Source organism: Piliocolobus tephrosceles, chromosome 1, assembly GCF_002776525.5.
Source record: "Piliocolobus tephrosceles isolate RC106 chromosome 1, ASM277652v3, whole genome shotgun sequence".
Lineage (NCBI taxonomy): Eukaryota > Metazoa > Chordata > Mammalia > Primates > Cercopithecidae > Piliocolobus > Piliocolobus tephrosceles.
In genome coordinates, this window is record NC_045434.1 from 85,830,875 (window position 1) to 85,843,236 (window position 12,362).

At 47.9% G+C, this 12,362-nt stretch overlaps 2 non-coding genes and 1 pseudogene across 2 annotated transcripts; 2 read left to right on the top strand and 1 right to left on the bottom strand.

Moving 5' to 3' along the window:
* The first annotated feature begins 851 nt into the window (after window positions 1-851).
* Window positions 852-923, top strand: TRNAH-GUG. Its single transcript has one exon. It is a non-coding gene; the product is annotated as a tRNA-His (tRNA).
* A 6,387-nt stretch (window positions 924-7,310) lies between these two features.
* LOC111527239 lies at window positions 7,311-7,477 on the top strand. Its single transcript, XR_002726594.1, has one exon. It is a non-coding gene; the product is annotated as a U1 spliceosomal RNA (small nuclear RNA).
* A 2,431-nt stretch (window positions 7,478-9,908) lies between these two features.
* On the bottom strand, window positions 9,909-11,130 carry LOC111527228 (annotated as a pseudogene).
* Between the last annotated feature and the right edge of the window lie 1,232 nt (window positions 11,131-12,362).

Genomic DNA, 12,362 nt, shown 5'->3' on the forward strand with positions numbered 1-12,362 from the left:
GGTAAAGTTGGTCTCACTCTGCGTTTCCAATGTGCTGGAGCGTGTGCTGGATAGAAGAGCACTTTTAAAGTGGAAGAAACGCTCCATAGGACAGGTTCGAACCACTCACCTCCAAACTTGGAAGCAAGCACACCACCCGACTGCGACACTAGGATGGACAGTCAACTGTCGCTCCGGCCTCACTTTGCAGAGCAAGCGCCCATCCAACGCTAGGCGGAGCCACTGCCTTTGGTAGAACAATTGTGCAGGCTCCAAAGCCTTAGAAAACCGGAGAGGTGCATCTTGCCGGCTACGATTGAAACCAGTGCATTGAATGATTCCGAAGCTAGGAGGGCAGCGGAATGGCCTTCGCCCCGTCCTGCCCCTCGCCGGCGTCAGAGCCAGCGTCCGGGGAAAAGCCTGGGTTCGCGACTTCCCAAAGGAAACAGAACGCCCGTGGGCTCTAGTGATGGCTCTTCCCGTTCTTGGCTCGGCCTTCACCCGACTCTACGCCGCTTGAGCTCCACTTTTGCTCAACTCGGCTTCGGTCTGTGGGGCGGGAGAGAGAAAGGGTGAAAAGCAGAAATACAGAGAGGCGGGAGAGAAGCAGAGGAGGTGCAGATGAGGACAGCGAGACCACCCAAGAGAGGCAGGTGCAGGGAGGAGGCCCAGGCTGGAGTGGAGGAGATGAGAATTATTCTCGTCCCATATTAGGATTGGGAGGAAGGGAGGGAAAAGCAGAGCGGGCATGAAAGGGAGAAAAACGTGAACCCCCTGTGGCTGGCTGGGAACAAAGCCGCCTAATAATCCGAAATGTATTGACATCAAAACTGCTAGAGCAAGCACAAGCATTGCCGCTTGGCTTGTGGCTCGCCGTGATCGTATAGTGGTTAGTACTCTGCGTTGTGGCCGCAGCAACCTCGGTTCGAATCCGAGTCACGGCAAAGTTGTTCCTCCAGGTGGTCACCTGATCCGTTTTGCTCCCCGCAACCAGGCGCGTCAGGGTAAGGCAGAAATGTCTTCTGCAACATTCTCTTCCAACAGCTTTAGGGTGCCGTTTTAATTTCTAAATCTATGGCATATCAAATTCATCTCCTGACCACAGCAAGCTTAGCATCTACTAATGTCCTGATCCCCAGAAAGCTTCTCTATAGTGTAAACACACTGGCAAGAGTTACTTCTCTGCTGTTCAACACCTAAGGGCCCTGTGCCTCCCTCCATTTCTTCCCTACTCCTCTCTCTCTGCGTCTCCTTCTCTGTCCTTCTCTCTCTCCTCCAGTACAGCTGAGAATCCCAGAGACACCTGAAACAGAGAAGTGGACAGGTGCAGTCTAATCTATGTTCAAGAACCCAGGTTCTGTGTTGAAAATCTACGTCAGCCCTTGCCTGACCTTGGGTAAGTATCTTAAATTTTATGTGCCTCAACATTTTTCTGTGGAAGGATGGGCCACTTCGCGAACTCTGCCTTACACTGCTGTTGTCAGACATGCCTGGATTTACTGACTATTCAATCAATAATGTAATCACTAGAATTATAAAAATCATTGTCATTGTTCTCTGCCTTATTTGTGAACAATCACTCCCCAGATTGTTTTCACTTTACCTTTGCTTCTTCTAGAACTTCATGTAGATGAAATCACAGTGCATCTACTCTGTTCTATGTGCTTCTTTCTCTCTGTATAATGTCTCTGGCTCTACCCATTGCTGAGTGTTGCACATGTTCATTCCTTTTTCATTGCTGAGTAGTATTCCATTGCAGGGAAATAGCACAGTTTGTTTGCCATTCCCACCCCACCCCTACCCCTATAGTGAGCGTTTGGGTATTGGCTATTCCAAATAAACCGGTATTGGTTATTCTGAATAAACCAGTATTGGCTGCTCTGAATAAACCTGCTTTGAACATTCTTCCCAAAAGAGATATTGAGGGTGTCTGTTTTCATGTCTCTTGGGGGAAAACCTAGGTGCAGAATTGCGAATACCAAAGAGTGGGATATGTTCAAGTTCATAAAAACTGACAAAACTTGTCCCAAAGTAGTAGTGTCATTTTACATTTCCACCAATGACGTGTGAGAGTTGTGGTTGTTCTTCATCTTCTCCAAAATTGGATATTTCCTCTCCTTATAAATTTAGCCATGCTACTGGGAGTTACAGTGGTGTCTCAATGTGGTTTTAATTTCCATTTTCCTGATAGCTAATAATATTGAGCACTCTTTTATGTGCTTAGTTGACCATGTGTGTACCTTTTATTCTAAAGTATCTGTTCAAGTCTTTTACCCATATAGCACATTTGGGTTGATTTTTTTTTTTTTTTTTTAATTTCCAGTTAGGAAGATCTCACCATACATTATAGTTACAGGGTTTGGGGGTCAGATAGGTTTTGTGACTATTTTCTCCTCATCTGAGGCTGGCTTGTTTCTTCATTTTCTATGTGGCGTCTTCTGATGAGAAGATATGGCTAATGTTCATGAAATCGAATTTATCAAGTCTTTCCTTTTTACATGTTTTTTTCTGTGCCCTGTTTAATAAATCTCATCTACCAACAAGTCACAAAGTATCCTTGAAATGCTTTATACCTTTACTTTTAAGCTTTGGTCTATAATGTGCCTCAAGTTACTTTCGAGTGTAGTGTGAGGAACAAATAACCTTTTTGGTCTCTCTCTTCCCCCACGTGAAAGTCCATTAATTGAAACTATTTCTTTTGCCTCACTGAACTGCTTTTATTGAAAACCTATGGCCAGTCATGGTGGCTCGGGCCTGTAATCCCAGCACTGTGAGAGGCTGAGGCTGGTAAGTCACTTGAGCCCAGGAGTTGGAGACCGGTCTGGGCAACATGGCAAAATCTCATGTCTACTAAAATGTGCCTGTAGTATGAGCTACCTGGGAGGCTGAGGTAGGAGGATCCCTTCAGCCTGGGAAGCAGAGTGAGACCTTGTCTCAGAAAACGAAACAAAATTAACAAACAAAAAACCTATGGACCATATATCTGTGGGTCAATTTCAGGTCTCCCAAGTCATTCTGTTGATGTACTGGTGTCTCCCAATGCCGCTTGCACACTGCCTTGTTTATAACAGCTTAGAGTGAGTCTGAAAGTCAAGTTGTGCAAGTCCTCTGGTTTTGTTCTTTTACACACAGCACAATAACCTTTGAAATAGGTCATAATTCATGTAACCATCACATAGATCAAGATATGCTGTCACTTCATCCTTCTCATTTCAGTGTGGGACACATGTCCTCGCTCACCTATGCTGATCGACACCTTGGGGCCAAGGATCTTCTCTTCTACCCTCTGACGAGAATAAATCTCCAGTTGTCTGCAGGGAGGATGAACATGCAAAAAGTCCACAACACTCAGCACAAAGTCCAGGTTTTAGTGGTGGGGTTGGTTGGAAGGAAACTCATGTTTCAGGCCTTTCAAAATCTTAGGAAAAGTTTTCTTTATTTCTGACTGTGAAACGTACAAAGCTTTGGGTCATTTATAATTTCTTATTCTTCTAGAAAGATCACAGGAGACCTAATGTTTGTGTCCCCGCAAAATGCCTTGGTTGAAACTCTAACCTTCCCCCACCCACCCCTGGAAAGTGTTAAAATTAGGAGGAGGGGCCTTTGGGAGGTAATTAGATCCAGAAGGTGGAGTCCTCCTGAGTGGGATTAGTGCCCCTATAAAAGGGACACTAGAGAGCTCTCTCTGCCTCTTTCAGCCACCTGTAGATGCAATGGGAAGATGGCATCTACAAGCAGGAAGAGGTTCCTCACCATAACCCTACCATGCTGGCACCTTAATCTTAGACTTCCAAACTCCAGACCTGTGAGAAATGTCTGTTGTGGATGAGCCACCCAGTTTATGGTACATTGTTATAGAAGCTCCAACTAAGACAGAGATGGAGTCCCATGGAGGGTGTCTAATTTTTGATGCTGGTCATTGAGTTCTTCGAGTGGGATGTTGCAAATTAGAAACTGAGGGAGAACTGACCTTTCCTGCATATGAAAGAAGAGAGTGGAGAGGCAGGGATACAGAATGGGGAAGAATAAGCTGGTACCAGAAAACTGATTTCAGAGTCTGGCACTTGAATGTCTGATTTTGGAGAAAGAGAAGACACTGGTGGGTGTATCCAGAGAAGAAGACCTTCAGTGGAAACAGCAGATGTTTAAAAGCCATTCGATTACGTCTTTCACTTGTTTGTATGTAGTCCCTCTTTTCCTATCTTTGTAAGTGTGGCACAGGTGAACTGGATGCGTTTGTCCAATGTGGTTTTGGAATGCACATGTAAATAAAAATGACTGTGTCATACTTCAGATACTCACCCCGGAACCTCCTAGACTCCCCTTAGGCTCTGCGAAATGCGCATTGCAAGTACAACAGGCCAGTCGTGGGGATTAATTTTCATTGCACATTTCTAGGAAGAGGGAGGAGGAGGAAGAGTGGGACAGTTTCAGCAACCATTGCTATACTCTTACTGAATACATGCTTCTCAACAGATCAGCCCTTACTTCAAATAAGAGCAGTTGGAACAAGAAAAGGTGTTCAGTGGTACCCTTGGAATCCACAGAAATCCTGGGTAGGGAAGCTCGAGTACCACCAACTGGAAAGAAGGGGATGCCTACTAGCTGATTGGGGGCCCATTGTGGTAGGCTTTGTCCACTTTGGCTAACAGGAGACAGGGACTCAACTCACCTTCGCCAGCCACTGGAGGACCGGGAGGGAGGACCTTCAGAGGAGGTTAGATCGACTTCATGGTGACTTTAGATCCTGAAACCTCACAGGATTTTTCTTCTCTTCCCTTTGATCTCTCTTCAGCTAACCCAACCGGACAGGACTCACCGCCTTTCTTTCTGGTCAGAAAGGGGTCCCTTGCAGACAGGACCGAAGTGAGCAGCTTGTTTCCCCTACGTGTCCTTTTGGGCCTGGGCTTCTTGGGAGCTTATGCTGACTGGAGACCTACCTCGGGGCGAGTGGGACCAGCAGGAGCCAGGAAGGGTGGGAAGGGTGCGCACCGGGGTGAAGGTTGAGCGCCAGGGGGTCGGGAACCACAGTCACGCTCTCCTCTCCCCGTGCACCGCGCACCTGCCCCTTAGGATGCCGAACGAAGTGGCCCCTAAGGCTTCTCTGCAGGCCCAACGGAAACAGGCCTGAAGTTCCAGGAGGGTCAAGAGGATCCTCCTTGAGCGAACCCAGCCTTCGACCTCCCTGGCGCTGGTCAACAGGCTCGGAGGAGGCCGCTTTGGAGGATAGAACGGAAGGAAAGACCTAAAGGTAGAAACTCATGATGTCGAGATGTTAAAAGCCACAAATCCTAAGGTCAACTGTGCCGGGGAGGGAGGGGCTCTCCAGTTGGATCGACCCCTGAGCCTTCATCTGGAAAGTCCTCTGCACAAGCTCAGAGAGCAGGACTAGGCCCACCAATACTCAACAAGGGGCAACTTCACCCTCACACGCCTTCCCCATTCCCGCTGGGACACTAGGCCATGACTGGGGGAAGCGGGGAGGGACAATGTTAACCCCTGGCATCTATCTAGTCAGCGGAGGCGACTGATGCGGCTAAACACCTTACAATCCACCGGAGGGCCCCTCCCCCACCCCGAAGTAGCCATTCCGCGGAGGTGGAGAAACTCACGTGTAGATCGATGCCCACGCACTTGGCCGATGGGAAATCACGAATTGGTTACCAGTTCGATCTTGGCTCTGAGGAAAAATCTCAAGCGTCAGTTTGTACCACCAACTGGAAACACGGGGATGCCCACTAGACTGGACGCCTACGGAAACCAGCCTGTCTCGGTTTCCGCATCCGTCTGAGTCCTTTATTATGTCGGGGATGCCAAGGTCTGAGTCCTTTATGCTGTTCGGGGTGCCCCGGTCTCACCCCGGGAGCCTCCTCGCTCCTGCCTGCTCCTGGCTACCCAGTGCGAAGCTCTGGCCCCGGCGACCCGCTACTGTCTCTCCATGCGCTGCCGCTTCGCAAAGGCACATCTCTAGATCAGCGGTCAGGTTCTGCCGGGACTCTGCAACTCGCTCCGGGACTCGTGGCTTTGGTGAGCCTGGCGGAGTGCCGGGTGCGTCGCCTGCGTGCTCCTCTTTTGGAGAAAGGAGGGAGGGAACGGCCTTGTGAGAGGACTCCAGGAGCGACCAGCGACCCCCACAAGTCCCAAGTCTTCCCAGCGCACAGGGAAACTGTCACTTCAGTGGAGAGAAGGTTGAAAATGCCCCATCCTGTGCCTCCCAGGTGGTCTAGTGGCTAGAATAGAGCTTTCCCCGGCGCAGTCCCCGGTTCGATTACCAGTCTGGGAATCGTTTTGCACTGACCGCCATCCCGCAGGAATCTTCCTTTACGCCGCTGTAAGCGGGCCTTCTCCAAGGGCCGGAGACAGAACAGTCTCCGCAGTGAGGTGCAAACCCTGGCGAAGGAGGCAAGTCCTGGTGGGTCACCTCTCATGACACAGCGCTCTTATTTACCTCCGTGTCTGTCATCCGCACAAGCGGCTTTACAGAGCGACTGAGCGTCTCGCTCAGGTGTACACCGCCGTGCAGGGATGCCAGCCCTCCTGGAGCTGCACCCAAGAAGCCCACCGTCTTTGCCACCTCCGCCATCCTGGAGGCGCCGATCGGGCTGAGCTGCGAATAACTAAGAGAGAGGCCAAGGCAAGTCGTGGCGTTTGTCCGTGCCGCAAGTTGTCAGCTGACACCGGACGGTCAGCGGAGCCTCCTCACCTCCGTTCGCAGGTAACGTGCTTCTTAGGCCTTCAGAAGAAGCGACTGGAGGAGATGCCTGCGAGGTTGGAAGTGGGGTGAGCGGCGGGTGAGGTCCTCCAAGACCGCCCGTTTGTAGACTGAGCAGTAGAGGGAGGCGATATTTGCTGAGCCAACAAAGACAGCAGGTGGAGTAGGCACAAATGGAAAACTGTGGCCGGTGCCCTAAGCAGAAGGCAGGTGTGAAAATCAGCAGTAGGATGTCAAAGCGATAGTACCACAGTCAAATCCCACAGTGTCTACACTCTACCAAGCACTTGCGCACGCTCCTCCTTTTCCATTCAGTACTCCCAAGAGGGGTTCGGAGGAACCCCGCAACCACTGCAAGCTCAGGGGAGAGCGCGAGCCAAGGAGGTGAAGTGCACAGACTCGGCAGAGGCTGCGGGCAGAACCGCGGGGGTGAGAGGGCGCGGTGGCTGCGGGTCGGGAGCCGCTGCTGAAAGGAGGCCTGGGTTGTCCGGAGGAGGGTGACTGTCGGTGGAATCTTTGGCGGGGAGTGGTTTGGAAGAATGGCGACGGATGAGCAGAAGGGAAGGTGGTGACCCCGAGCGTTCGGCCAGGGGAGAGGAGGCTGTGCTGTTTCTCCTCTCCCTTTACTTGGCGGAGGACAGACCGTGGTCAGGAAGGGGGTTCTCCCTGGACGAGGTTAGTCCACCGCAGTTCAGCTGCGCTGACCCCTGCGATTTCCCCACACGCGGGGCCCTCGTCTGCGGTGCTGTCCGCGCTACCCTGCGGCTGCGTTCGCGCACTCTCTCTCCTGACAAGCCCTGGCTCACAGAAGACGCGGATATCGCCGCCACAAACCCTTCCTGCTCTTCTAGGGATCTTGAGTGCGCTTCCTTGGTTTTCTCACTGAAGTTCTCCAACAGACAGATGTGAGCTCTCGGTCTTTTACACGCTGAATTTGGCTATTGGCAAAAAAGCCCTGACCCAGAGCTTGAGTCTCCTCCCGGCCTGCACACGACTCTCCGACTCCCGCCTCCAAGCGTGGCTCTTGGCTCGCTGGTGGGCAGCGTCCACCAAGCGTGGAACCGCGGCAGCCGCAGCCCCTGCAGGCTGGCGGGCCGACACTAGCAGGAGAAAGGACACAAGGCGTCCGTGGTGGGAAAGCATGGGAGACGTCGCTTTCCCACCGGGCGCGAAGGTCTCCGTACAGTCTTTGGAGACAAGATGGATAGAGGCACCCCTTCCAGGAAAAAGGCGGCTGCTCCTGAGGCCTGGCTCCGCACAGAGGGTCCTGGGTCCCGCGCCCTCTCCCTACCCGCTGTAGCCAGAGCTGCTTCACACATCTCAGCTGGCTTCCTCTTCCGCCTCTGCCTCCTCTTCCTCCCCAGCCGTCGTTGGAACAGCAAGGCCCCCAGCCCCTGGGAAAGACCTAGCCTCCTCTCCAGCACTTGGAGAGGGAGTTGGATGCACGTCTCTTAACACCAGGAGGACAGAGACCCTGAGGCGGGAGGGGACCCCTTTCCTTGCTGCTTCTCTTGGCACAGCCGGTCCAGGGGGCTGGCACAGGGCCTAGGACTCCTCGCTCCTCCTAGAAGGCCTGGGTCGCGTGGCCCAGGAGCTGGCCACAAGGGCATCTCCCGCACTGCTCCTCAGGGGACGGGAGGCATTATCCTGCAGGGCCCACTCTTACCCATGAAAGACGCTCGGGAAATGTTCCCGCGGAAGCTGGAGCTCTACGCGCTTGACCACTTCGGGGTGAAGCTTCCGTCTGCCCATCTTTCCTTCGGAGGGTCTGGGGGAGAGGAGAAATGCTCCAGGATGATGCCTTTTGCAGCGTCTTAGCCGAGACTAGAGGAAAGGAAGGTGCGTCTTCCTGGAAGAAGGTGGCCCGAGGCCTGAGGTCTCAGGGAGGCTTGCGGAGCAGGCGCGCCCTCTCTCCACCCGAGCTCTCCGTTGGCTTCCTGCATCCCTCTTGCTCTCTCTCCTACTCCGGCTCTTTTATCCTGGTGTTCCTTGAATGCCTATCTTCCTTTTGTGCCACGGAACTTCTCATGTCCGCTACGTTACTCATTGCCTTGGTTGTTCTGAACTTTAAATAAGGTAAGGTATGTTACCTTATGCATTTTTCATTGTTAAAAACAGACAATACTGATGATTCAGATGATGTTACTGATGAAAATAGTAACAGAAGACAATTATTGAGCATTTATGGCACTCTTACATACATGGGGTATTGAATATTTTATGCTAAAGGAATTTGAGGAAATATTTATGCTAAAGGAATTTGAGAAAACAACAGAAGCAGGAAGGTGACTGTCACCCTCCCCCTGCCTTTATTCCCTGAAGCCGATCATAACACTCTCATGTGAGAGGTGCCCTCTCTGTACTCACAGGAAAGGTGCATCCTTTAGTCTGAAGACATAGGGACACAGAGAAGAACCTGAACACAGAGGCCTGGCTACGTTTTCCCCAGTTTCTTACTGTTAGGTCATACTTTTTTTTGTCTTATCATACTTCTCCATGAGTATCCACTCTTCATAAAACATACTGTTAAAAAAAAAAACAACAACTGAGATTTAGCTGTTTCCACAGGTCTTCATTTCCTTTGAAGGCACTCTTGTCATGTAAAACTTACATTAAATAAATACATATGCTCTTCTCTTGCTAGTCTGTCATATATATTATATATTTATAAAAGTATATATACTTATATGTAATTTATATAGATAATATGTAACTATATATACTTTTATAAAATTGAGCTTAGACTCTATTTTACAAATATTCCATTTAATAGTGCATGAATTTAACTGAAGACACAGAGACAGAAACAGAAATCAAGGAAAACCTGCACTCTCAATCACAGATAGACACTTTTCTAAGGCTAAACATACACTAAATTAAGTAGAAGACATTAAGATTTGGAGTTTTTTTTTTTTCTCTTTTCATATAGTATATATTTTATTAGTTTGTACTAACATATTCTCATATCACAAAGGCAATTTAGTGGAAGAATCTTCCTTCTGATATTTGAATCATCTGAAATAACACAAACAGAACTATACATTCAAAATAATTCTCATTTGGATAACAAAAAAAGACAAGTTAAACAACAAAAAAACTTTTCCTTTCTCACAGGTGGACATTGAAGTGAACCTAATTCAGTTTTCCTTTTAAAAGCCCCCATAAACAAAAGTAGTTTAAAACCTATTTAAAATGAATAAAAGATTAGTTTACTAAACTACCAGTCTTCAGCACCATTTTCTCTTTTCTGTTGTTTGGATGTAGGTTCTTGTTTGCCTGTTTCTTCTCTTGCTCTTTTCACAGGTCCAGTTGCACCATTTTCATCATGTTCATCATTACCAAATTTCATTTTCTTGCCCTGAAACTGTACTTTTTCTTTACCAGACCAAGGATAGGCAGCTTTATTACCCTTTCCTTTTCCTTTAAATCTGCAACCTTTTGACTTCCATATGTTTAGGGATTCTTGTTGGTCTTCTGTTATTTTCTTCAGTGCTTCTTTTTCCACCTCCCCTTCTAGTACTTCCCAAGTCACTTCTTTATTCCATAATTGTAGGTTACCATTATTTGCATCTTTGGCTTTACCAATGCTTCCTTGGCTTTTTCTTTCAATAGAATTATTCCCTCTTTTGCTCCTCTGATGAAGTCTATCCATTTTATTTCACCATGATTTGAGAAAAGGATGTGTAAATCTTCTCTACAGGTCTGATCATCTAAATCACCTGAAAACTTCAGCAAGCATCCAATCTTTTTTTCTAGAGATTTCATTTCAGCATCTTCTTCTAACTTTTGATTTGCTTCTTGCTCTTGTTTAGCTCTTAATTTAGCTTCCACTTTATTTTGTTTTCTTACTTCATTTATTTATTTATTTAGGCAAAGTAATCATCCTTGAAAAGTATTAGCAGGCCTGTGTCTTTGTACTTCTGGCCAGGGGCCTCTACAAACTTCTTAGTAGATTCAGTGCTATCAAACACAACAAAAATTGATCCCTTAAATGTTTTATGCAATGTTCTTCTCATCTGAATATTTAGTACTTGACCTTTATCTTCTAACCATTCTTTTATGTCATCGAGAATCGCATCAGTTTGGAAGCCTTTAATATAAACAGATCTGTTTCTTCACATCATTTTTGTACTCTTCAGTCACTTCAGGTAGGGGTTTGCTTGGAGACCTTCTGATTTAGTTTTATCTTCACTAATTTCCATGAGTTCTGCCTCGGATTTGCTCAGTGTTTCCACAATTACATTAAAGTCTGTTGTTAGACAGTTCAACCTGTTGAATTTTATCATTATCTCCAAAGATACCCAGCCTTCGTCCAGTTTTATCTGTTCCCTTAAAAGCTTGTCCCGTGGCAAATTGAAGTCTCCAAAATAATATTCAATTTCATGACAGATTTTGGCCTCCAGGGCAGCCATCTTTTCATTATCACCATTTTCAGCCATTGTGGCTGTCTTTAAAGTTCCAGTCCCACAGAGCCATGCCACAGGCTCACAAACAGCAACAGCAACGACTCCTGGAGTGGTTTTCTTATTACTTTTTACAATTAAGTTGATTAAGATGTGAGTTGACTATGGTACAACACATCCATTTCAAGTTTGATGACATGTCTATTACTCAAAAGGTCCTTTTTTGCACTTTGCAGTCAGTCCCACCCTCCCCCTGACCCCAGCAATCAATGATGTAGTTTCTGTCACTATATGTAGTTTCTGTCACTGTATGTTAATTTTACCTGTTCTAGAAATTCACCTTGATGGCGCCACACAGGATGCACTCTTTTCATCACTCGGCATGAGGTTTTTGAGATTATCCACGCTATCTCATGTTTTGTAATGTGTCCCATTTATTTATTTAACTACCGTTCGGGTAATTGGAGTAGATGGCAGCGCATTCTGCTGACAGGTGAGACTGCGGTTCTGACCTGCGGGCTTCTGTGAATACACGCAAGGGCACCTGGGCTCAGAGCCTTCCCATCCACAAAGTAAGCGTGTTATGTCTACAACTGAAGACGGACACAGAGCCCCAAAGACCCTGCTTTCATCCCAAAGAACAGCACCCGTCTGCGTAGAGTTTCTACCTGGCTCTATGAGGTGAGAACACATTCCCCTCCAGCACAGAAATCCTATAAACACCTGTGGGTGCTGCAGTTAGAAGCAGAGGCTGTGTGAAGGGTGACTCTAGAGGCTGCGGAAAAACACGAAGATTTTCACAGAGCGTGAGAACCCAGGAGACTGGAGACCATGGACCAATCTCTGCTAAAAGCAGCCCCACATAGAAAGGAAAGTTCTGGGGCCCTCGCGCTAGTTAACTTGTGTTAAACAATCTCACTATGGCTGACCCTTAGAGTTTCTCTGGCGGCAAGGATAGCAGTGTGTTACTTTCTATTTCATAGCCTCCTAACTACAACGAAAACACTTGGGATACCATCCAGGATGTAACGGGGTAGAAACTAACAATAACCACTGCGAGCAGTCTATCCTTCCGCACTGAAAACAAACAAACAAACAAACTATATATATATATATATATATACACATATAATCGTAAGTATTCTTTCCAAGGGGCTCAGGAAAGAAAGAAAAACAAGAGCGTCTACACGGATGGAGTTAGCAAACAGAGAGCAAACATCACCCAGTAATGACAAGATTGCCGGGAGGAAAAGGTGATCCCAATTGAC